This window comes from Trichoplusia ni, chromosome 10 (assembly GCF_003590095.1).
Source record: "Trichoplusia ni isolate ovarian cell line Hi5 chromosome 10, tn1, whole genome shotgun sequence".
Lineage (NCBI taxonomy): Eukaryota > Metazoa > Arthropoda > Insecta > Lepidoptera > Noctuidae > Trichoplusia > Trichoplusia ni.
This window is the reverse complement of record NC_039487.1, coordinates 9,722,855-9,749,837: the sequence shown is the minus strand read 5'-3', so window position 1 is coordinate 9,749,837 and position 26,983 is coordinate 9,722,855. Positions and strand designations below refer to the sequence as shown.

General features: G+C 33.3%; 1 protein-coding gene across 2 annotated transcripts in view; it reads left to right on the top strand.

Moving 5' to 3' along the window:
• LOC113498014 (alkaline phosphatase-like) overlaps positions 1-26,983 on the top strand; it is a 103,530-nt gene that overhangs the window by 40,417 nt on the left and 36,130 nt on the right. For both annotated transcript variants that reach the window (XM_026877889.1, XM_026877888.1), the window contains exon 2: positions 2,985-3,011. The gene's annotated coding sequence lies outside the window, so the exon portion shown is untranslated. The remainder of the gene's footprint in view (positions 1-2,984; positions 3,012-26,983) is intronic.

Here is a 26,983-nt window from a genome sequence, read left to right as displayed (position 1 = left end):
CTGAATCTGTAACAAACAGAGTAAACTTTCCTTTTAACATTATCAGATAGGAACAAATCGCAACCCTTGCCAAACATTCGAAAACAACGGCGTGTAATCCACTTCCTGGGTCCGTTGAAACCAGACAGACTTAAGTAATATATCGTCTGGTACAACATCCGTCTTGATTTGGCTTGCATCAGGCATTGTAGGACAGTGCTATCATAATAACATGACTGTAACAGTGTTATAACTTAGTGCGACGCAATGTTGCCAAGATTTGATTTAAAGAAGAAAAATAGTACAAAGTAATCGGTCAATTTTTGAAGAAATAACTTTATTATCATTGTATTGGGAATTTTCATCTTTTCGTACGTTTTATATAAAACCTACAGGAGCTAAGTTGCCTCTAAAAATTTCAAGATGTGCTTGACGTAATATTATAAATGTATCATATTTTTCTTCACCGTTTCTTTCTATTGATAATTACTTCGTAGTACGAATTTTAATTCGCAAATGACATTGCTGAAACATAGAAACAAATACTACCATAGGGTACTACATTTATTATAACAGACAGTTTAAAAGTAGTTCACTGCAAATGAGAATTGATTTTAATTCAATTGTCTGCAACGCCAGGAAACAAAACTCACATTACACATTTGGAGGTCCTTTTTCTATTTCAGTTTTATTATTACAAGTCGAGTTCGACTATTAGTCATCGTCTCTCATCACCCGTGATGCCCACGCAGTAAGATGCGTAAGCGAACTCACACGAAACAATTTGTCAAAACGGAGTAAACACGTGGTATTAAGTGCCTTTCCACAACATGAGAACGCGTCCACAATTTCTAAAAGCTTCCCCTTTTATTTGCGAACAGTATCATTAGCCACACTGTGAGAACAGGACGCAAATATATTGTTACGAGCGTCTTTATTGCTTCCTGTGATAAATGGAGATAAGTATGAGGCTTGAGAGAGTAGTCTCGTTGTTACAGCGTTAAACATTTCTATATTAATGAATTCGAGATACAAGTTTCGGACTGTCGCAGTTTAAAACGGGGAATTTCATCACATATTTTTTAAACACATCGTTTAAAGCTCATCCCAAACAATACAAATTTAATGGAATGCGTTTTTGTACGACTTGATATTTGTTAACGAATACTGTATAAATACGTATAGTATATTTTTTAATTTACAGCTGAACTACTTTCTGATGAATCAACAATCCATACAAAACAAAACAATCACGTATCAAATGAAATTTATACACAATCCATTTTACATTATCCATAATTTAATTTCAATAATCATAGTTCGGAAGGAAATTAATTAAACTCTGCCCCAGTTTACATTATCCGACGACAAAGTAACAATGAACATTATCCCAATGGTACAAGGGATGTATTTGATTGATTATTTGTAGTAGACAATTGATAGTCTAGTTGAAATCATCCCTGTAGCGTTTGGACAGCCGCAAACCATGACCCCATAGAGACTATCTTGTCAGTCACCTGGAAATTGGATGTCAGTCGGCGTAAAGCAATTTGGCAACTGCATGCATGAATGGTCACTTTAATTTCATTATACATAAAACAAATGACGGCCTGGAAGTTAGAATAACATGAGGGGAAATCAAAATAAGAATTGTTTACTATAAGTTGTGGTTGGTTTAGATTGATAGTAATATTAGAAATACGAGTTGCTAACTCATAAGCCAGTAAACGGACTGGGTACAAAATGGCTGTGCAGACCGCATATGGTGCACTCACACATATCGTGGTATTATACGGCTCAAATAATACATAACTGAACATGTAGGTAATATATATGTACCTACATACACAAAATAATAGTACTGTATGAATCTAAGTACAATTTTTTCAAGTTTTAAGCTATATATTTTTCATGTGACTGTAACTTTCTTTAAGATGATACATAATGATTTATTTAGGTAATAATGAGACAGAGATGCCTTAGGCTCCGGTTAGGTCCAATTTAGGTCTCACGCTAAACAAGCGTGAGTAAATCATTATCAAATGAATAAAAAACATCAATTACTTCCTTTTTTTGGTTGTTGTACAACCCGGTGTCAAAAATAAAGCCGTGATAGGTCTCTGATAATAGCTTTATGCACCCATGAATAATTATCTGTTCAGCCAGTTTCGTTACGACAAACCATCGCGACGGTTTCTTACGATGACGCTTTAAGTGATCATTAATTTGTAAAACACACAAATATTCAGAAAAAAAGGCATTTTGGAATTCAAACTTGCGAGTTTAGATTTGGTAGTCCATTGATCATACCACTAGTCTATCACTCTTCCCTACACAATTAATGAAGAAAACTTGGTGTTTTTAACTCAATTATTGACACTACAATATTCATGTAACTTGCATGGATTTAAATCGGAAATAATTTCATGAAATCACAATAAAATTTAAAGTGCATGTGCTTACTCTGAAGAACATTTTAAATGTGCATGAAGTGTTCGTCGTTGTGCTCTCGCAACTTCAATATTATAGGGTTGTTAAGAGTTGATAGTTACACTTTATTTTACTGCTATAACTTACTGTATTCTTATTTTAAGTAGGGCACTTAACCCAGTTCAGATGTTTTTTTTTTCTATTAAGTATTATACTTATAGCAAACACTACTCCAAATTTGGTATGTTTATTTATAGCGTGAAATTGTTCTAGAATTACGAGTTGACTGCACAGATAGCCGAGTCGTTGAGGTCGCCATCCAAACCTTCAGGGTGCGTCTTTTCGCGGGTTTGATCTCCGCGTGGGCCGCATTTGTGTGGTCCACGAATGCTTTTTCTGAGTTTGGGTGTCTTGTATATGTGTGGTACCCCTCGTGACACAGGATATAACTCCTTAGTGAGTTATTAGTTTTTAATAATAAAAAAAATATAGCCTGAGACAAAGATGAAATTTACCAATATGTTGCTTTATCGTTTACAGTTGTAATTATTAACAATTGTTTTTTTGCTTTACAGGATGAACTGCCCAAATTCAACACTAAGGTACGTATTTACTTTATTTTAGTTTCAAAATCTATTGCTTAACGAAAACACTTGAAACTCAATATCCTTTTACTTTTGGAAAAGCTTTTAAAAAACAAACAACATTTGCAATCGAAAACTCCCTTAAGGGAAAGTCAACATTAACTAAAGAAACAGTGAATTTCGATTCGATACAAAGTGCAAAAAAAAAGACCTTTTTGCTGAGGTAAATCTGTGTTAATCATTATTTGAGCCAACCCTGGGACTCAGTGTATTCGTGTGCATGCACGTATAAAGATGTTGAAGCGCAGGGCTGCCACGCATCGCTGTGTGAAACGTGCCGGGACTGTGTCAATGGCTGTCAATGTGTTGCAACCGCACAATTCATTCGAAATTGCAATATTTATACATGTCATTGCTGGAGTGTTTTGTCGATAGCGCTATGTGTGAATCGACTAGTAATTATTTTGTACTAGTTAGGGATGTGTTATTATCTCTGAATTTATGTTTATATTTAGAAATTTCGATTTCGACCCGTTCCACAAATTTAAGAGTAGTTTATGTTAAAAAAATATTTGACAACCCTCCGCACTTATTATCCATTCTCCGTTCACAACAATGTACTAAAAATATTCAATCAGTAATTTTCCGTACTTTTCGTAAGACAGTGTAGACAGCTAAATATAGAGTAGGTATGTGACAAATAGAAAGGTCACATAAAGTCAAACATAGAATACGAAAGGGGAATAATTTATTTTCTACTGGACAGATACATGTTTGGAAATATTTCTAAGTGAAGCTCCAATGCGGTGTGACGCGGTATTAGCCGCTGCCTCCATGCACTCACATCATATTACGAACATACAAAGAACGTTTTAGATCATATAACCACAAGACTTTTATGTGACTGAGCAAAAGGAATATGGAATAAATAGATTTAAAAGTTTCCTGTTTAAACGCTGACAGAATTTGATTTCATTGAGTGCCTATTTTATATTTTGTCAACAAAATGTAACTTTTTTAGTATGAAATATTTTCCGATATTTTTTCCGGCAGTGATAAAATTAATTTGATATCTATATAATATCATATACCTATTCAATAAGCAGAAAATATATTCAGAACATTAATACCATCAAAATTAATATCTGAAGATTTATTAATAAGCTTCGTAGCGAAGTAGATATAAAGGCGGTTCTTCCATACGAGACAAAACATTCCTTTATTATTTGCCACCGTAGCATATAAGTCTGTTATGCCGAAAAAAGATGAAAAATTTTCAATATTTAACTTCAGTACGCGACTTCGACAATAGCCGCGGGCTAAGTCCTAATAATAAAATTCCTTAAAGGAAATGAGCAATATCATGATCCTATTGAACTCGAATCGTTATGATAATATTCGTCTTTTAATTTGACTGTTCGTGTATTAATTTTTATGAATTCTTTTTTTTCTACGAATTAAGATTAATCTAGAGAACAGATTAACATTTTACGTAGCTTAAAGCGTTTTTTTTAACTCTTGTTGCCATCCCTGTGCAAGTCGGACTTTCCAATTCTTTCTTACAACAGTTACTTATGAGAATAATTGATACAGTAGAGCCTCCATTTCCCGTAACCAGGCGGAAAATACCTACCAATAAATACGCGTGAGTAAACGTATATCATTATGTCCATCCTTTTTACCAAAAGTAACTATAATGTCGATACAACGTATACAATAGATGTAACGGTAAAAATACGTCAAATTGACAGGTATACTTTGTGTAATAAAAACAAAACCATGTTAATACAAATAAATTATCCCTTGTTCGTATAGACCGTCAAAAGAACAATGAACTTTAATTTTGGGTACATTTTTCATTGGAAATGTAGGTATCCGATCTACTCTTATTATTTTAGGATCGTAACCCCCAAACTGCTTTCGAAACAAACTTTGTTCCTTTCTCGATTACATTCGTTTTTCACGTAAAACGATCTGAATAAAAAAAGCGCAAAGAGACTACGCCGCTTAATTTAACTAATTGAATACCTACCGTCCGAGGGGTAAAAAGTTCAACTGAAAAAAACGGTTCGCTTTACACGGTACCCTACAGCGTTTCGCGCTAATTAAGTGTCACTTTAGATTTTTGGAATCTAGACAAATCCCAAGCGCTTGTTCTATTTTTAGAGGATAGTAGCGTTATTTTTTAAATTCATTAATGTAAAAGTTAAATTCTTTTTCATATATATTTTTAAAAGGTTCGACATTATATTATTTTATCCTTGTCGCGGAGGATTCAACATTTATACAAGTCATACGCACTAAAACACTCAGACTCAGAACAAGCATTTGTGGAAATCAACATTGTTTTTTCTACGCAGGGATCGAACCGGCCTCACATACAGTAGATTTGACGCGGTGTCTTATACTTCTCGGCTATCCGTACAGTCAAGAATCGTATTCGAGGCACGCATCTAAGAACAGAAATGTAACGTATAATGTTAAAACTTGTGGAGGTTTTATTACAGATACGATTTAAAATAGAATATTGATTTCAAATATACAAAAGCCGTCATGAAACAGATTATGAATTTAACTTCCACTAAGAGCATTTATTTGCTCTTGCAGATAAATAATATGAAATATGAAGTTTATAAAATGGTAGCCTATAAAGAGAACAATTTAGCCGGAGGCATTTTACAAAAAATAACTATGTACATAGGTACAGATAGTTAAACATTCGATATTTAAAAACATAAATGATTACAGACATCGTTGAAATCCGTGCCTCTCTTTAGCCTGGTTTTTGGACAAATTTCATTGACACGGTAAAATATTGAAACTGACAGGTTTTTCTAGAAATAAAGATAAATTATATACTTGTATTTTATTAATAAAACCTGTTTGCACATGAGGTATTTGATTAAAAAATATGATTAGTCGTTGATCGCATATTGGAGACTAACATATTTATCAAATCAACCAAATTTAATAGGATGAATTGTTCAAAATCCAATCGCCAAATATCTACTGGACTATTTAGATTTCACTATTCGAATGCTTATTGGATTCAATTTCCTCCATTTTTTTTAATCAGAACAAATGCACTGCAAATCAACAACCAGCTCACTACATAATATTGCATCAGCTAACGTGTGGTTAACTTCACAATGTGTAATATCAATCAAAAGTTATTATTATGCTGGTTCACGCATATCTCGTTATTAAACTAAACCGTGTTAGTTCGCGTTATTAGTTGTGGTACATGATATTTATGGTGACCGCAGATTGCATTTATTAATTTGTAGCACTAACTATTGTTATTAGCTTCGTAACTAAAGCACTCTCGGCTAAATTGTTGGTGTTTTTGCGCACACTTTTGTTGTTTATTACTGTGTGTGCTCATTCTAACTTAATTGATTTTGGTTATAAAATATCACTTACCTGTAACCCTATTAACAGTTTTCTATGAAGCTGTGATAGCCTAGTGGTAAGACCATGGGACTGTCAAGTCGAAGGTCTCGAGTGGGATTCCACGGCACGCAACGACTTTTCGAAATTTGCGTGCGTTTAAGAAAATAATATAGCGAACGTGTTGCGGAAGACACGTCAAATGTGAGTCCTGAGCTTGATCTCTCTCCAGTCCTGTTAGATTTCCATCCCATCGGGCTATGTGAGTAAGGGAATAGAGTACTACCGGGCATGCTTGTGCGCTATAATATGTCCCACGCAGCTGGCTGGTGTCTTGCTGGAAATCGGTTCGGACGTTATTGTGTTGACGTAACAGTTTTTTACAGCAGAGAATCTACCACAACTTCATAGAGTTACTTTGTAAAAGAGAGATGAAGGTTTACGCCGTGTATGGTGCCATCTCGCTTCCTCAACCGCAAGTCTTACCACATCGATATTGGTAGCGCCCACGGATGTTTAAACTTTCATTTGTTTCACTTTTTCTTTCCTCATATTCTTCCATCTCCACAATAGCATGTTCTGTCGTATATGAACTTTGAAACTGCATATGAAAAAACTTGCAAAGCTACTAAATAAAAACTTTACTTGTTATTAAACCTCCTTAAGAGTACGGTTTCCTGAACTATGGTAAAACTTATTAATGCATAAGTTTTACAAACCAGTGAACTGAAGAAGAGATAATAATGTGACATGAACTGTGTATTCTTAACGCTGCAGTACTAGGGTTGTTAATGAAGTGAAAAGCAGTCAAGTGCGAATCAGGCTCGGGATACCGCGGATTCCGTACTTATTGGTCACTTATCTTTATGACTGTACTGTTTATTAACCTAGATTTTCTTTTGTTTTATTTGTTGTTATAGAAAAAAGGCTAGAGTCTTATAAAGACAGACAGCTAAGTGCTAAATATTTAGGCTAAAAATATTGCTTTTATGTAACTACAAAAAACTGCTAAGTAGATTAGTAGCAGGTGTTACAAATTCTATCATTTTTCGAAGCACCCTTGTACAGTAACGAAATATTAAGGATTCCGGTCATCCACGTGGAACTGAGTTTGTTTTCAATATTCGTTCAAGAAGCTCCAGATTTCAAAGCAAATATACTTTCTTCTTTGTATTGAATTATGAATATATTTTTAATATTGTGGTGAGATTATAGGGTCTGTTTTATTGAGATTCCAGCAAAATAAATATTGAAGGTTAGATGAAACGGAACCGTATGAAAAGAATAAATATACATTAGGCCATAAAACATATTAATTTAAGTAGCATGTAAGTATTTTCCCTTAAAACAAAAAACCCATCAAATATTTCAGCCATTGCCATTGCAAAATGTTCATAGTTTAAAAAAAAAAAACATTTAATAACAAAACAGTACAAGCGACTTCAAATTAAAAACTACAGAGTATAATGATAATTTTTATGGGACCAAATTACAGTCATAAATCAATGATACTTTAAATGAAAAAAGAATAAACAAAATCAATTCATCCAGTCTAAGCTCTGACGTATCAAACATAAAAAAGCAGACGAATTCAAAACCTCCTCCTGTTAATATCGGCTGTATAATATAGATACTATAACTACAATCAATCTAAAATACCTAGTATAGAATAGGGATGATGACTGGGTATAAAAAGAAAACATCTCATTAGTCCCTCAGTTAGATAATTGAAAAGTATAAGACACGTATTTTTTCCTTTTTCAGAAAAACTAGAATTGACAAAGATTAACTGCTTTAAAGCTTAGGAGAGGGGGCTTGTGACGTAACGATATGGTAAAATTTATACACAATCGTGACGTCACGCGTAAGTTTTATTCACTGTAATTTGGTCAATTTATGTTTGCGGGACAAATGAAAAAATACGTATCCATTATTATACAAAAAAAACTACAAGACGGACATAGTTTTAAAAATGTAAATATTAGTTTAGTTTAATTTATTGTAATACATCATTAAAAGCAAAAAGTACACAATATTTGTATATTTCTTTAGACGGACACTGCAAAAAAAAATAGTCATCATCCCTATTGTAAGTGAAAAAAAAACAATAGATAGTGAACACACTCTCTCACGTTTCTGTTTGATGGGAGTAACGAGCCTTGTGTGTTGTTGAAGTGTATGCATAGATTGGCATACGTAAGCTTTATCATATTAGTCCGTCCGCAAACAACCGCACGTTCTAATCCTCGTGCGCTACATTGCCCTTTTGCAGTAAATTTATATGCTGAGGTATACAAAAGGTAAAACTACCAGGTTAAAAGAGGTTATACACTTTTAATTAAAAATTAAAAAATTAAAAATATATTTATTAAAAACATAGTTCACATTACTTAAATACATGTACGAATACAAATGACTCGGATGTAAAACCAGTATTATATAATTGCATTTGATTTCATAGCCTAAGGGAAAAAACAGATATGTATAATTGAGGCACTGTTATATTTCCGTAAGTCTATCTATCTGTCACCGTGCTGATCTCATGAACTATCTAGCGAGACAGTTTAAATAATCACAGATAACGTATTTCAATTCCAGCTACAACAAATAATGAAAATTGACGTTAAGCAACGAGCAAAACTAAAACACGTATTCATGAAGCTAGAACTAAAATTATGTTTTTAATTCACAAACTGAACAGGTTGCTTGCCGGCGTCGAACTTGCATGAAATCGCAAACACGGTAACAGAGTAATTGGTTGTTTTCATTATGATCTGAAAATTGTTTGTTGTTCCGTTAAAAATAGTTTAAACTGAACCGAACCTGGATTTGTTTGGGATATGATTGTATGGGTGTAAAAAGTAACTTTGGATACGTATGCTGAACTCGGAAGAATGTAACTGTAATATGTATGTAAAATAATTTATCGTTGAATGTTACATGGGAGATGTTTTAACTAGAAATAGTGCATGTGTATATATTGCGTACATATGCTATATTCAGTCAAGTTCATAATTAAGGGTGACTTGAAAACTGTCGCGACACAAGGATTAATTTCTTTGTGCGGTAATCATTTTTGTTGGACATCATAGCATTTTCATATGAGAGCGATATTGGATGTCTTATCTTGTAGTCATCAGAAAATTTAGCCGACTGAATGTTTTGTTTCGAGCACTTCTTCTAAATATTATGTTTTCTAATGGCAGAGGACAGGCTGGCGTAAATTAAAATCGATTATTAGATTGCAAAACAATTATTACACTACTAGCTGTAGCCCGCGACTTCGTCCCCGTGGGTAGAAGATATAAGTTATAATTTACCAATACCCTGTTTTTTTTCACATTTTACATTGTATCTTCGCTCCTATTAGTCGCAGCATGATGTTTTATAGCCTAAAGCCTTCCTCGATGAATGGTCTATTCAACACAAAAAGAATTTTTCAATTTGGACCAGTAGTTCCTGAGATTAGCGCGTTCAAACAAACAAACAAACAAACTCTTCAGCTTTATATATTAGTATAGAAGTAATATAGAAGTATAGATTAAAGACAGCATGTTCAGTATGCTCCTCCTTGTAGCCAATGTATGTAAAGAAGCATAAACCCAGTCACAAGATCGGTCAACCTCAGCACAACTTGATGTAAATGCAGTTCAGGTCGTGATATCCTCTAGTAAAGGCTCATGAATAACGAATCCCGTTGAGTCCGAAACAGGTCAGGCGTACCCGAATTACACTCAAGTGTACCGTGTACAATATAAACTAGTTCACGCCTTGAGAATAAATAAACTTTTGAAAACGCTAGGTTGGACCTAAATGTTCTTGACGTGAAGGACTAAGTAAAATGCCAACTAGGGAAAGGTTCGTCCTTAAGGGCCTATTGAAGTCAGCGGAACAAATTGTTAAATACGAGTACGACGTAATTGTGCCACACTTTTCATGTAGCTTACGTCCCAGTTCTGAAATATTAAGGACTTTTCCAGCTTATGTAATTTTCGAAATAATAAATCTAGCTTTCGTGGAAACAGTGCAAACATTACGACAAATCTTCGTTTGCTGTTCGGTCAACGGTCGTGTATTGAACAGTGGAGTATTAACGTTAAGCTGAATTTCGCTTTATCTGGCTACAAAGCCGCGTTATGGTCTGCTGGTCACAGCCAGTAGGGGGCCAACACGTACAGCCAAACACGAAACATAAATATAATATAAGTAACGGTTACGTGAATTTAGTGCCGTAAACGGTTTTAAATCCTTGTATCTGTCACCTATGGCCCGTATGTATATGCATCTTTGATTTATTACATTATATCTAGATACATTCGTTTTAAGTCCCTCTTTTGATAAGAATCTCCAGTCTTGCTAATACTAATTTTGCATTATCCATTTTCACAATTTTGCTTAGAATGCCTACGCAGAAAACTTCCACTATTTTCCAGCCACGTACTTGTAAAAAACATAGTTTGCAGGTCCTTTAAATTCAAGTTTCATTAGTAAAAAATAAAAGTTTGGCGACTTGGCTTGGCAAATTTTGAAGTTGCCGTCAAATCCAGATTTTGTTTTGAGTTGCTGCCCTTGGGTTTATTGAATTCAAAGAAGAAAACGGTAAACTCGTTTTGCACGAAAAAATTCGATTATACCAAATTGTGTTCATAGATAACAAGGTCCTTATAATAAAATAACAAATTATACCTTTTGCTGTGTATCCCGCATTTCCCGTTAATTCTTCAATGATCACGTTTACCAATATTCGTTTTACAAAATTGCGTAATTTTGTTTTTGCAATATTTCATACCCACCCCTGGTTTTGGTATTATATTGTGATTTTATTCATAATGTTATTGTCCAGTGGAAATTGTAATTTAGCGTATTTTTCCGGGAAGCTTTGATACAAGTATGAGTACGTACTAAATACGTTCAATGAAATAAATAGGAATGCAGTCGTTGTTAGTGTGCGTTAATTATTTATTGCTGTGAAATATATTGTCAAATTAAGCTCACCCACCCACCAACGCCTTTAGTTGCTTCAAAGAAGAGTACCTACAGTAAAAACCTCTTTGAGTATGTATACCGAACTACAATAGCTAATTGGATATGAAAATGTAGAGATCGGAGACTTTCCTCACTCCGTATATAAACCGGCTAAGAATTCTATATTTACGCTAAGCATATTAATCGTTATAAACCTAATATTATAATAAATATCGTAATAAATAAATTATTTTTAATAGGTACGCGAAAGACTCGTAGAAAGCGCTACTAATGGAATGCTATTTGAACTTCAAATACGAATGATATAATGAAAAAAACTTAAACTTGCGACTGCGACTGCTTAGGACATACATATAGCTAGGATTCGCAGATTCAAATCCTGTCACCATTATCATCCACCTAGCCTTTCTGGTACTATGTTGGGGTCGGCTGCCAGTCTAACCTGACGCAACTAAGTGTTTTACAAGGAAAAACTGCCTATCAGACCTACTCAACCTATTTACATAACATTACATTTTAACATACATTTTAAATTGACTGTCATTCTCACTTTCTAGCTTCTGACGGCCTGTAACCACTGCCAAAGATGTTTAAATGATAGCCCACAATTAACGGTCCTCTCGAAACATGGAGGAACTCATTATGACAGATGGTCGCCTATCCAAGGACGGGCTGTATTAAATTATAGCTTAACTTGTGATCGATCAACATATCAGAGGTTTCAATTTTTGTTGAATTATTTGCAAAAATCTTAATAGTTGAATTTCCAGTTTATTCTGAAAATGTTCTACGTTATTTTTCAGCTTAGATTATTGGTACAAAGGTATTGTTAACATGTAAAGTGATTATTCACAATAGCTTCACCTAGAATTAGAAGTGATAGGATCATTTGGGTGTAAAACTAGTTAACAAGTCGTTAGACTCGGGATAACTATTTTGCATAATAGCTGGGCTAACTGAGTTGTTCGAAGAAACGGTGTCCGATAATACTTTGTAAACAAATAATTTGTTATCCTGATAGGTATGGAAAGTCTCTTAAGTGACTATTAGAAAGGTGGTTTTGAGTACACAGTATAATAAGATATAATTAATTGACACTGTATGGACAAAAAACGACTTTAAGGTTAATTAATAAACAAACAGTTTTTTACTTGTCCCACGTTGGGCGCCACACTGTAGGTGTCATATAACTAGCTGTACCTGCAACTTCATCCGCGTGAAATTTACAAAATTACTTTTTTTTCTAAAATGAAAGTAACGTCAGTTACTAATTATTACCTTCCAATAAAAGGTCCGTAAAAATCGAAAAAGCAGACAGACAAAAACTGAAAAAATATTTTTTTGCTGTTATGTTCCATCTAAACGATTCATATGTCTGTAGTGAAAACTTTAAGATGAATGGTGGAATGATGGAATATTCGAATCTACAAAATTAACTTGAAACTTATTATCATAAAATATATACATAATAATATAACAAGGTACTTGCATGATGAAGTCAGGCTGATCGACTATTCATGTTAAATACGGTAAGTACTTTAGTCATTTCTCTATTACTGTTTGTTGTGTTACTGTATTTATTCTATACACTTGCTTCAGCAGAGTCTTCTGACAACGATCGATGATTGAATAAGTAACCTTCCTCTTCATCTAGAAGTAATTTTATTGAAGTTGTAGGAGCATGTCAACACACCACACGGTGATCATCTCCCGTCCACAACCCTGCAATAATATTACTTTAAAAAGTGGATGTTGGCCCTCCAGCACTACCTAGCAACTTCACGGTAATAAAAAACTAATTACAGTTTCTCTGGGCTCTGACCTGGAAATCTAAGTGAAGATCTGTCGCCCTCCGACGGCGTTTGTGACCGAGAAATAACTCCAACAAAAAGCGAAAGCAAAAATGTACGCCACCAAACTTTTTCAGTCTGTAATTGCTATTTAGCTAAAACTTATGCGAACCTAAAAACATTACTGAATCACGAAATAGGGCAAAAATGTTCTTCAGAACTTTGAACGAACCCTGTAATGTACCTCTCTACGATTTTTTGCTCTTATTTACATTTATATTACGAAAATATTTTATGGTTGTGGGACACGCAAACTAAATTGTGAGCCAATCATGGCATATTTCTTTAATATGGCGGTAGAAGTCTGATTAGAAATCTTTCCGCTGTTTACGTTCTGGGTTGCCCCAAATGCCATGTGGTTATTACCTACCATTTGGTATTATGTTTGTTATAAAGAATATTCAAATAATTTTTTTCTTGCACCTACATAATATAATATATCACTCGCCATTTCATATTTTTGGATCTTCCATTAAAGCTTATTTAATATTTACTCATTGTTTCTAAGCAGATATATATGTTGACCGACTGAAGAAAAAGGCAGAAGTGACAATTATAAATAAGGTAAAAGAGATGGCCACAGACTCGGAAAGATAGAAAACTCTGCACCGGCAAGTGCACATTTTAATCTGATGATAATGACGTTGTATCCCAAACAGCACAAATAAAGCAAAAATGCTATATCAGAATAATTTTGCAATGCAAAAGTCGCGTGAACTAAGACCCATACAAACATATTGTATCTTCAAAGGAATTTGAAGACTTTCTGTGTTCATTAAATTGGAGTTGTTGCCAGATAGTTGTAGCATTCCAAGATAGCGACGTTGTATGCACTAAATTGCGACAGTTTAGTAGTCTGTCTACAAACACCACCTTGCCTTGAATCAACCAAGAGATATATTGCCAACGTTTATTTGATACATTGTTTAAATCTTAGCTTTTTATTCACGTTATATGTTAAATATATCTTGATGCTGTCTGGATTTATATTATTAGTACTTAGACGTAATACAGAGAGATGAAGCCTGAATAAGAAATGGATTGCGCGAAGCGTAATATGCTCATGAGTAAGAAAAACATGAATGCCGAGATGAAGGATGAAAATAATAAATAACTGAGTTAGCTACATTTTCAATTTTGCAAGAACAGTAAAATTTGTTAGCTTTATCATTTTAACGTTCAGTACATATATATCAACGATTAGAAGTATTTACGTTATGCAGGAATAGTTTGCGTTTCGTGTAAATTTGCACAAAATGTTATGTTATGTAACTGGTACGAAACAATTCCTATTCCAACAGGAAACCACATTATCCAACAATAATTCGGAACTTTAGTTAAACTATTGAAAATAAAATTACAATACACACCCTGTATTATGTAATCATCTCTGCAAACTATAAACCGCCGACCAAATAAACTGGAAACTGAGAACAATAATTACGGAGTAAAGCATTCTAGCAAATGTTGACTCGTTTATATAACTCGTGAGTCAAAAGCTGTACTGCTACTATAAACACTTAAAGCAGCACTAACCAATGAGAAAGCGAGATAGCACAACGCCTTGTATAGCGCTGTCTCGCTCTAACAACGACAATTGTTCCGCTCTAATAGTTGATAGTAAGCGAGTGCGTGTTAATACGCTTGTTATGTTCCGTTTTCGTTACGGATTTTTCGGAAACACCCGAATAGTTTCGGTGACAAACGAAGACATTAATCATGCCGTAATTTGGTAGTTAACTGCACGCAGACACGAGGGATTATTTACACGTGTTGATTTTATGAAGCGACCGCGATGAAAGTTTTTATTTTATTACAGTTTTATTGTAAGTTACGTTTATGGATTTAAAATTTTATTTAATTTATTTTTTTACTGTATTGTAACATCCATTACTTAGATTGTCAATAGTTTAAGATTGGATGCACTATTTCAAATGAAGTGATGAACTTTAATACCATCGTCATTAGATAAAAACCTCTAAATTATACTATCCACGGTTAACTTTAAGGGCTCTATATTTTTTTTACTCTTTTTCCACTAAATTAGGTTTGAATAGTTCAAATCCTAAAAAACGAAATCATAGTTCAACTTTTTACGGTTACAATAGAGTTCGGTAATAGCTGAAATGGATTATTATTTAGGTTCACCATATACCATTAGTTATTTGCAGTAATGAGCACAGACTCAGTGGAACGGGGATTGGGTACGGTAGTATAGTAATGATATTCAGTCAGTAACTATTATGAACTATTCATCTGTGAAATTCCTATTATTTTGAATGAGTGAAAAGTCACTTTTGGTAATCTGTATACTTACCGCTATTTCGTATATTATTGTAGTTTTGGACGAGCGACGTCGCTCTACCCTGTAGTACATTATCATTCTTACACAACAGCCTGTCGGTCTCAGTACGCAGGTTGTCTCTTTTTTTTTTTAAAGTACTTTAATATCCGTCTTAGAATTGGAAATGAATTGTTGAATTTCGTGACCCTAACTAAGATCATAATATATAGAGTTAGAGATGTCTTGAAAATGATGCTGATGTTAGGGTTGATACTAATTGTCTATCTTTGGGTTGTTATTCATAATAGTATGGGTATCTGTCTCTAAATCACTGTCCAAAAATAGACTTATAAATAAATGATAAATGTGTACGACTTTCCTTCTGTGTATTTTATGGGGACGCTTGAGTTTGTCTCACGACGCAGCGGCGTGAAGAACTCATGAATAAGGGCTACAGTCCTAACGGAAACCAGTCGGGCCCACTCATGGGTAAAGCCGTTTGTATTTATAAAGGAGGTCAGAACACGCAAGACCATCCGGTCTCAAAAGGAAATACTAGCATTACCAATACTCGTGACAATATCGCGCGGTGACCAAAATGAATACCTTATATAAAAAAAATATTTAGTTTAATAGTTTCTTAATCGTAAAAAAAGAAATATAGTAGGGATGATGACAATTTTTTTTTGCAGTGTCCGTCTTGTATTTTTTTGTATAATAATTGATACGTATTTTTTAATTTGTCTCGCAAACATAAATTGATCAAATTACAGTGAATGAAACTTACGCTTGACGTCACGATTGAGGATAAATTTTACTATATCGTTACGTCACAAGCCCCCTCTCCTAAACTTTAAAGCACTTAATCTTTGTCAATTCTAGTTTTTCTGAAAAAGGAAAAAAAACGTGTCTCTACTGGGACTAATGCGATTTTTTCTTTTTATACCCAGTCATCATCCCTATTATACCTATTGAGTTGAAAGGATACTAAAAATAAACTTTCTCTATAATATTTTCAACTTTAACGGAACTATTAAAAGTACTTTCCAGAACACATTTTACTTAATTTGCCTGAAATTACTAGAGACAATGTAACAAGTTGAAGTTTTTTGTGAAATCTTCAAAACTTGAAAAGATGTTGTTCATTTTAATGTTCTTTTTCTTCTCACAATGTTCTTCTACGCTGAAACTATTCCTTGGACATGAAAGTATTTTATTATTCTTTCTGCAACATAAAGTTGCAATTTTTTGCAGTAGGATTTTACTTTCATAAATACTTTTAAAATTTTGTATTAATAACAAAAATATTTCGCATTAAAACATTTTCCGATTCCGTGTTTCGGAAGGCACGTTAAATTGTTTGTCTTGACTGTTATTCCTACATCTTTGACAGTCGTTACAGTTAGGCAGAAGCTTGAGAAGTCTGACAGCTAGTCTAACCAAGGGGTATCGTGTTGCCCAGGTAACTGGGTTGAGGAGGTCAGATAGGCAGTCGCTCTTTGTAAAACACTGGTACTTAGCTGAAACCGGTTGGACTGGTAGCCGACCCCAACATAGTTGGGAAAAGGCTAGGCCGATGATGAAAACATTTTCCAATTAATTCAACTTTAAAGTAATATTGTTGTAACTAGACATTTCATATAATTTACATAACAACCTGTTCGCATTACCTGCGAGTTGAGATACAAAATCATAATTAATACAAGTTCGAAATAAACACAATTTATTTACTGAAGTACCAGTTTGAGCGTCACTGACCTAAAAAGTGAAAACGTACAACATTAACAAATGAATACTGATATTCCTACATTATCATACTTTAAAATATTCAACCCGAATTCAAAGCCGTAAATTAACTCTCAAATCCAACAAAATATGATTAACAATGATACATTCTACATGCTACAAGCCGAGCCTCCCGAAATTCCGTTTGTGTGGAATTTTATTTGGTTTTGCGTGGGTCCGACGAATGTGGGCATGAATTAATTAGGTTTCAGAAATAACATGCGAATCCGTGATTACGGATCCGGCTACCGTCGTAAGTTGCTAATTGCGGGCCCGCAGAAGTTCACGAAATGCTTTTGTTACTGAACTCTCCTAGGTTACGGATATTAGGCATTAAATTGCCTTATAATTGAGCCGGTTACCGACAGATTGGTCTTCACACCGTTGGATTTTGTAAAACGTACATAGGGATTTTTATGGATTTATAGGTTTCGGAAGATTAGGACGTTATACTTTCTTTGTATTTTTGTCTACATTTTTATTCGGAAACTAGTATTAATAACAAAATAATATAACGTTTTTTTAAATGAAAAATACTTTTTTAAAGTGAAATATCAAAAGTATTACAAGCTCCTTAATCTATCATAATATTTTGATTTTAAGGAAAAAAATAACGTGACAAAGCGAATTTTCTAAAATTAAATGATTTGACACTTTTTCGTCTCGGTAGCGTCAAAAACATAATGTTTCATAGAAATTATGCAAAAAGGTAACATTTTGTTTGGGCTGGACCCTTACTTGAGTAAATCCAAATGTTTTTTGTGTCAGCTAGTCCAGGCAATCATATGTTTTCCCTCCAGGTTACGAAACATTTTTTGCTTAACCATTTGAAGTTTCAAATCGCTTTGTTAATTTTTTTACTGGCTTCCTAATGAGTTTACTTTTGATCAGACAAAACAAGTTTGACGTTTTAATTGAATCCTTTCCATATTTGAATACAATTTTGTCCAACAAAGCTAGTAAAAGCTAGTTAAAGGTTCGAACTGCAAGGATAGCTGAGTGGTTGTGCGTGTGACGTGGGGCAAGCATTTGTGTGATACACGGATGCTTATTCTGATTCGGCGTGAATTTGTGCATGTATTGTATTGTGGTTTTATTTAAGGATTAAATTCCTAAGAGCTGGGGTCGTCTTTAAAAAAAAGAAAACATATAGAAATCAGTCACTTCATCGAATAATTTTATTATAATAATAATTTTATTATTATATAAAATTAAAAGAAAATGATATCGAAATAAACCTTTACTGTAATTCATTTTGCAGGACGCGAGGAGAATTAAAATGTGGCAAATGTTAATTACCCACACATTACGAGTATTAAACATCACAATGTCGTGCTTTTGACTAGCTGTCCGATCTACTAATTAGCTTTCAAAACCCGCCCTCCATTCCAAACTGTAGAGTAGTAAAACGAATTGTTAATCAGGATAATTTGATACAACTTTTACTTTATTTAATTAATATGAGTATGAAACATTTGGATCTAGAAGTTTGAACCAAGGGAATTCCTACATTATTTGTGGGTAGTTAAGGTAAAAAACAAAACACAATGATTTGCATGTCGATCAAAATTGTAGAGAAAACATTATTTGAATTGTAACTAGATCATAAGTTAAAGAAAAGGAAAAAAGGTTGACAACCACTGAATCACAGATTCACTAATTGTAGGTATACGATATTAATTACTCAATGTTTCACTTTTGTATTCAAGCGTCTGATTCGTAGCACTACGTTTAATTTTCCTAAAGGTCTTAAGTAAAAGTTTATCAACTGCTACAGGTAAAACAGTAGTCGACTTTAGTCGAAAACTTAGGCAACTAATCACATAGAAACGCGAACTACATAATTTAATAGGAAAAAAAACTATGTAACCCCTATTTTCTTTGAAGTAGGTTTTACTAAGCAGTCACTGGAACTTTTTATTAGGTATGTTCGTAACTTTATAAGCAGCGAATTCAGTTGAGTTGGAGAAAGTAATACTCGTTTTGACGGAACTATTTATTGAATGCGAAAGAAGTGGAGGGGGGAAGTTTTGCAAGAAACAGATGACAATAAATATGTTTTTGTTTTAGGTGTTTGATGGTTAACGTTTCAACGTGTCTATCTCTTTGTATATTTGGAACTAATGTACCAATATTGGTTAAACGTAAAGAGGATGATTTTTAAGCGGTAGTAAATATCGTGACAAATTCTACTTAATATGTGTAAAGACATTGTTAGCATTTTCATTACAAAAATGTCTTATTTATTTTAAACTAGCTGTTACCCGCGACTTCGTCCGCGTTAATAGAAGATATAAATTAGGATTTTTTGAAATCGGATTAGTTTTTAGAGTCCACGCAACTTCTGTCCATATTTGTAAGATTTTTCATAACTGCTCGGCTCTTATTAATTATGGTTGATTAAAGATTTTATATCCTCCTTGAAAAACATATGGAGGGAGAAAGTTCACGATACATAGCCCGCCAATTAATTTACATCGATTTGCCCTTGGGAATAATATATTATCTCATAGTAAAATGTAGCCTATGTGTTAATCCAGGGTGTCAACTAACTCCATACCAAATTTCATTGAAATCGGTTCAATCGTATCGACGTGAAGAAGTAACAAACATACACACACACTCACAAACTTTCGCCTTTATAATATAAGTGGGTTAGTGGGATTAGTGGGATAGTGGGATTTTCTGATTTATGTTTTAAAATTGAAATTGTTTCACATTTCACAAAATTTACACTCAGAAAAATTCAGAACTGAAAAAAAAATTACGCAATTTTATAAAACATTTACGGTTACCTTATTAAAAACCTTTAATACAGAGGTTTCCTATTTCATTCTGAAAAAAAGAATAAACAATTTCCTTTAAAAATATATTCAGCAAGTTATTACAACACGGTAATATACATGATATCTTTTGAGTAAAGTATTCCACAATATCATTACCTGCTTTTGCGTTGTCATAACGCGGGATCCTTTGAACTACATTGTAGTAATATATTTAATTTTGCTATTTTCTTGGAGACGACATGCCAATCTCCGCATTGAAGTGCTTTGAACCTTAGAACACGAGGCAAGGCAAGGCAAGGCCGTAGAGTTTAGTCTTTAACAATGTGTGGCTGTACGAATGTCGTTAATTTTGTGGTTGATGATCGGGTATTTTTCAGGTATTAAAGATGTCATCAGTGTTATTGCAATGCAATTCAGATTGTCAGACATCTTTAAAACTCTAATATATTTATATTTAGGGCTAATCCTTTTTTCCTCGGTAATATTTTAAAAGCGAATGTATTTAAAGATGTATGGATGTATACATCTTAAAAAAGTTTTGCTTTATTCGTTACTCTTCCAAGTTCAAACATTTTGAACAGTTTTGGTGAAAATTAGTATTATTTGGTGGGTGATGGGATATCATTCAGTTGACAGAAAAAGAAGTGTCAGATTTTTACAGACTAAAATCCATACATATTCGTTCTTCGTATGCTGGGGTTGCGGTAACCCTTTTGGACAATCTCACTGACATATCAGGCATCAGCCCTAATGCACCTAATAATTGGCACCTTAGAATAACGCGGCCACTACCAGTAGCAATGAGTTTTTCAACTATAATAAAATGCATGTGTCATTTGAAAATGAAACTTAATATATTTTTGATACCGTGTACACATTTTTCTCCATCCAATCTATTAAGTTTCTTTAATTCAATTCAACAAAATATAAGCTCTTTAAGACAAACATATTCAATTATGTAGTGTAATTTAAAATCCAGTTTTCTGCCTTAATACACAGCTAGTGAAAGATACTGAGCCTCGTTAATGTTATGCTAAGCCCGGCCACGCACGTAAAATGTGAATAATGTAAAAGGTTAGCACTAAAAGCTCCCTCATTATTAACGACCTCTTTAGTTAAGCGACGGAAAACGGAATTAGTGTAGAAAAGTTAATCTCTTATTTTGCCACACAACGAGACGGTGGATTATGGGGATCTTAGTTGATAAAAGGCTCTTGGTGAGACAATATAATGGTTATGTCAGTTGTTTTGTTGCCTTTCATAACAATGAGATTGTTGTTTCACTCATTTCATTTGTTTGGACTTTTTTTTATAAAATAATCAAAATGGGAATTACAATATTGTACAAAGCCATGCAGTTTCAAGTTAAGCAAAGCTTGTATTATAGGTACTAGACTACTAATAAACATGACAGTCTAAATCATTACACCCATAAATAGATAAAATTATTTTTCACATCACAAAATAATTGTCCTGGCCGCTAACCACTTAACCGATGTAACCACCTTACAACTACAAAAGCCTTGAAATATACAATCTGAAATTTTCTTCAGCCTCCAAGTGAATATGTTTTACTTAATTGTTTCGACGTGTCATATATACCTCCATATTGCTCTCTAGTTCATCATCAACATCATCATCAGATTAATCTTTTCCCAACTCTGTTATGGAACAGCTTCCTTTCTAACCAGAAGTAGATGAAAATTGTTACGATTTAGATCAACGAACGTCAATATCGAGCGTAGCTTCACATGTGATGGATCAACTTGTGCAGTTGTATCTAATCCAATTTAATTTTACAGATTTCTGCGAAACAACTATCAGTAGCCGATACATACAAAACAATGAACTGAAAAAAACTTGTTGTCAAATGTAATCCCGGTTGGGGACCAGAAAGAGATTGGCTCGATCTGCTTCAGGAAAATATTGAAAGTTTATGTCCACAATGCTTGAGCCGAGTTTCGTTTTAATAATAAAAAAGCTCTGTAGACAATATTTAAGTCTGACTTTTGTTTCTTGGGTAAATTTTGCATTAAAGTAGGACAAGCGAAACGTAAAATTGTTTGGTATTAAAGTAACTTTGGACGCCCAATGTAATGGATAGGGTATACTAAAATAGTTTTTTTTTTATCAACTTTCCACGAAGTAACACGGTCCTTTTTAAAGGCTTACATGGGACATATTTTCAACATGCAGATGTCTGGTTGAAGACTTAAATTGAACACATGGCATAAAATGTGATGTGACACCTGCTAGGAGCATCATCTTTTCCAGCTCTATGATTGAACATTCCAAGGTATATGTATACGATTTAATACTATATGAAAAAATGATCGCTGGCTGTAAGTTGCTGTGTTCATCAGTTCCAAAATGTTTCGTAAAACTATGACATACACGGCAATTTAATAAAATTGTTTTGGTTCCTATCCTAATGGTAATTAAGACTTGGCTCTGCTAACTAAAGATTCTGGACATAAAACTATCTCGTTTCAAATTGTAAAACTTTAAACAGTTGTAAGTAAGAAAAATAAAGTTTTCGTCTTGGTTGCTATCCAAAATGATACAATTTGTTAGACTATGTCGTACTTTCGAGAACTTTTTTAATTTAATAGTCGCAAAGTGGTGATATTAAATATTGACAAACTAACAAAGTTGGTAACATTCTGTTTATTTTAAATCACGGTTAAACAATAAATAAATATATTAACTGATAGAAAGAGGATCAAATCGTATTTCTAGATTTTATGTACTTATTTAATACAATTAAGTATCTGACAAAGATAATCCTATTACTCAGCTAGATAGAATTCCAAAAAATATTAGGTTCATATTTTCACTATTTCAAAATAGTGAAGTCTTGTGACGTCACTTATCAGTACATTTTTAGGTTTCACCGTCTTCTTTTTTTTAATTAATATTCAAATAACTTTTCGTATCAGTATGCTAAACACAGCAGCATACTTTCTAAATTTCATTGCGAGTTTTACTTTATTTGTTTGCCAAGTACCATGAGTACAAAATGTAGAGCGAATTCAGCAGAATTTTGAAACATACGGCCAGTATACATTACAATGTGTGGACTGGAGACGGAAAAGCACGGGAAAAGTATCGGAAACGGAAAGTGACTCGACTGTTCGTCCCGGTAACAAAGTTTGCGGTTTCAGTCCTTTGGAATGGAATATGTAATATTGAATTGAGGAGTGTTGTAACTAATGTGCTTCAGAGTAAAATTTATAGACCTATTCATACCATGTCCTGAATGACATGAATAGTCGATCCATTCTTTTTTTAGCTTTTGTAAAGTAGGAATAGATTTATACTATGTGAAATTAAGGAACACCGTTTTATTAGGGACCCAAGAGTCATTTTTCATTTTTGAGAATATCAGACCTTTTTTTAAAAGATGCTGAAACCTGAATAACTTTAGAGTACCGAACACTATTTGACCATCAGTTTTTGATAGGTTTTAAAGCATATTTTAATTTAAATATATATGAGCAAGAGACTTTGATGGAAACAAAACAGAAGAAATATAATCTCATAATTATTTAAATTTATTTTAACGAATATAAATATTCTTAAATTTTATTGATGATTCTCCCGTCTAGTAACACAGAACTTATCTTGGAGTTTATGCAAAACTTGTTTAAAATATCAAACATATTTTGCTGTAAAATACGACTGCTTGTTGGAGTCAATGTACCTTTACAGACAATTTGCATCCAGTTTATTGTAATATGTTTGACAATATGTATATGCAGGGATTTCTGAACGTATGAATGTTTCATACAAATACATAGGTATTAAAGTTGATGTCTTTTGGCTGGTAGCTTGTGTTTCAATTTACTGTAGTTGCTTAAATATCTTATTTTAGTTTAACGATAGCTAAATAAGAAATAAATTGGGAGGTTGACTGGGTATAAAAAGTAAAAATCTCTTTCAGTCAGACACTTAAAAATATGAGACATTTTTGCTTTATTGTAAACAACAAAAACTGAGAAAGATAAGCTGCTTTTAAATTTAGAGACATGTGATTACCTAAAATTTGTAGAAAATCGTGACGTCACGCGTAAGTTCCATTCGGTATAATTTGATAAATTTATGTTTGTGGAACAAAAGCAAAAATAGGTACGTAAATACGCGTTTAAATTTACACAAAAAAACACCATCCCCATTGTTAAATCAGAACTATTTGCTAGTTAGCCATCATATTGGGGAGGTACAGCCATATTGATCGACTCCTTTTCATCTCTCTGGTTTGGGTCATATTGATATTAAAACCACAAGCTTTTAAGTACATAGTTGCGGTGATTGTGTCCCATTTTACGTGGTCATTGGTAATAGCATGCAAGGATATAAATGTTCTACAATAGTGTCAACAAAATATTGGATTATTGAAAAGCCTTTGACAGTGTCTCTCTGAGATTTCTTGTGCAAAATTATTTATGCATAGACTTCCTAGTGATTTTCCGCTGGTATGCCTTAATGTTTAGGATAGCGTTTCTTTTTTCCTGTTATCATCATTTGGTGGTTTAAGGTTATAAGTTTAGCTTTTGCAGGACAACATTAAGGGTTTCACAGGGAACTCAACTTTGCCCGGTATTATGTTTGAGTAATTGAAACACAAGATTGAATGATTACAGAACAAAATTATTTTAAAATATTCTAGAAATTAGGTACCTGAAACATTCTCATTAAAGTTACTTTCCATTATAAAATAAAACGTGAATTAGTGAAACGTCGAGCGCACAATGGACCGCTTTGTTAAAAACAAAATTCAAGGTATTTAGAGAAAATTACATCTTAAGAAGTTAACTGAAATGGCATGCACAAAGAAATACGCTTAATAATTTGACCACTAATTATGTTTTTATTATAGTATTCAGATAAAATACATAGATCTCATTAAAAAATACGTTGCTCGGATAAGATAGAAAGAGAAAAGGAAGAAAGAAAAAAAGTGTTTTTATAATATGATTTCGATGATCTTAGTTTTACTTAGTGGGCCAATATCTAAGCAACGCAACAAGCTTTTCGGAAATCCATCAAACTATAAAACACCCATACATTGGTGCTCCAAATGTGTGTCCATCAGTTGTCTCTAACAAAAATAATAAATAGACAGTTTTTCCTGACACAAAAGAAATTGGTAACGAAATATGATACCCATTATATTCGGTTCTGTTGTTGTCTAGCAAAACGTGAGAGAACAAATCTCTACGCTTAATTACTAGTACATCTAAGAGGATTTTCTCTTGGGAAGACAAAGGCCCGTTAACATATATATTGCTCGTCCTTTCTCTAAGGTCGTAATTAGCTATTCAGATCATTGTGCGTTTACATCAAATTTCTAATCGGTGATTTATGATCGCAACCTTGGAGCTTCTTGTGTATTCCCTTTTAGTAAATAGTAATCAATTTTCGTAACTTAGGTTTAAATAAAGGGTTAGGTTTAAATAAACGTTACTTAAGAAATGAAAGTCTATTTTAATGAAAGTATATTAGAAAAAGTGGCTTTCGTGTAAAATTGATTATTACCCATTCTGATTATAGTTAGAATACACTATTGAAGTTCGTTTATTGATTGGATTTTTTTAGTATTACCTTTTAAATGTCCACTTGGTTGTGATTTGTTTCTTTTTGACAAAATTTGGGCAGTCGGAAATTCAATACATTACATTTTTTTTTTGTTTTGATACATCTCCATAGTACTCTAAATTTAAAGGAAAACGAATTTGGTCTATGTTCGTTACAATATTCCTACATGTAGGTATCAAATAAACAATGCAAAATTAATTTGATACATGTCATGAGTAATATTATTATTCTGTTTGGTTTACGTGTCAGCTATTCGTTATGTTTGACACGAATTATAAAATAATACCAAATGTTATCCGCAAAACTGATGTCAATTAGTTAAATTCTGAATTAGCATAAAATCTGTTGTCATATCGATTGGTCTCATTAGTTTTTATTCTTCACTAGCTGTTGCCCGCGAATCCGTCCGCGTGGACTTGTTGGTTCCCGTTTCCGTGGGAATAACGCAATAAAATGTACTCTTGAGCAACTCCCGATCCCCTCCCCCCCCCCTTCAAATCAAAGTACCCAATGACTGCTGTACTGCTCATATTTCATTATTTTAAAATAAACAATATTTAAGCCAGATTTCAGTATTTTGACATATCAGTAAATACAGTAGGTAAAATATACAAAAAAAGTTTCATATAAACTTTGATCCTTCATTACCAATTATACACATTCCCCCTTACGACTAGCCGAGTGAAAGGGAGACAGACAGACACATTCATAATATTAAAAAAAAACTACTTCAACAACATCGACCATTACATACCATACATTCAAGTATTTCTATTTCATTAATTAAGGATATCGAACAAAGTAATCAATACAGAAAAAAAAACAAGTATTAATTTGAGTATTTTTTGACAAACCCATTAAAGCCCGCAAACATTAAGCGAAGCCTGTAATTATTCGGTCACTTTATCAAATAACTTTCAGGCTTCGATGACTTTTACGGTTGTACCCTCCAACAAAAGTAATATCACATCACTATGCGGAATTAATAAATGTGTTTTTGGGTACTTTGAGTACTTAATAACTTTGTTATAGCGGTCCAAACGACGTGACGTAGAGAACCCCACAGCTGTGTTAAACATAAAAAAGTAAAAATTAAAAAGTAGGATTTCGGACCGTCTAATAAATGATTAAATGTAAAAGAATAGAGGAATTACGAAAATTTATACCTTTAATTTAATTCTGGTTTTGTTTGGGGTAAAGTTTTTGATATAAATTACCTTCATTAATTGTTTACTTTGTGTCGGAATCGAGTAATAATTAACGATTGTAATCGATCGACTACGGAACTGCTGTTAACTTTGAATGGAATCT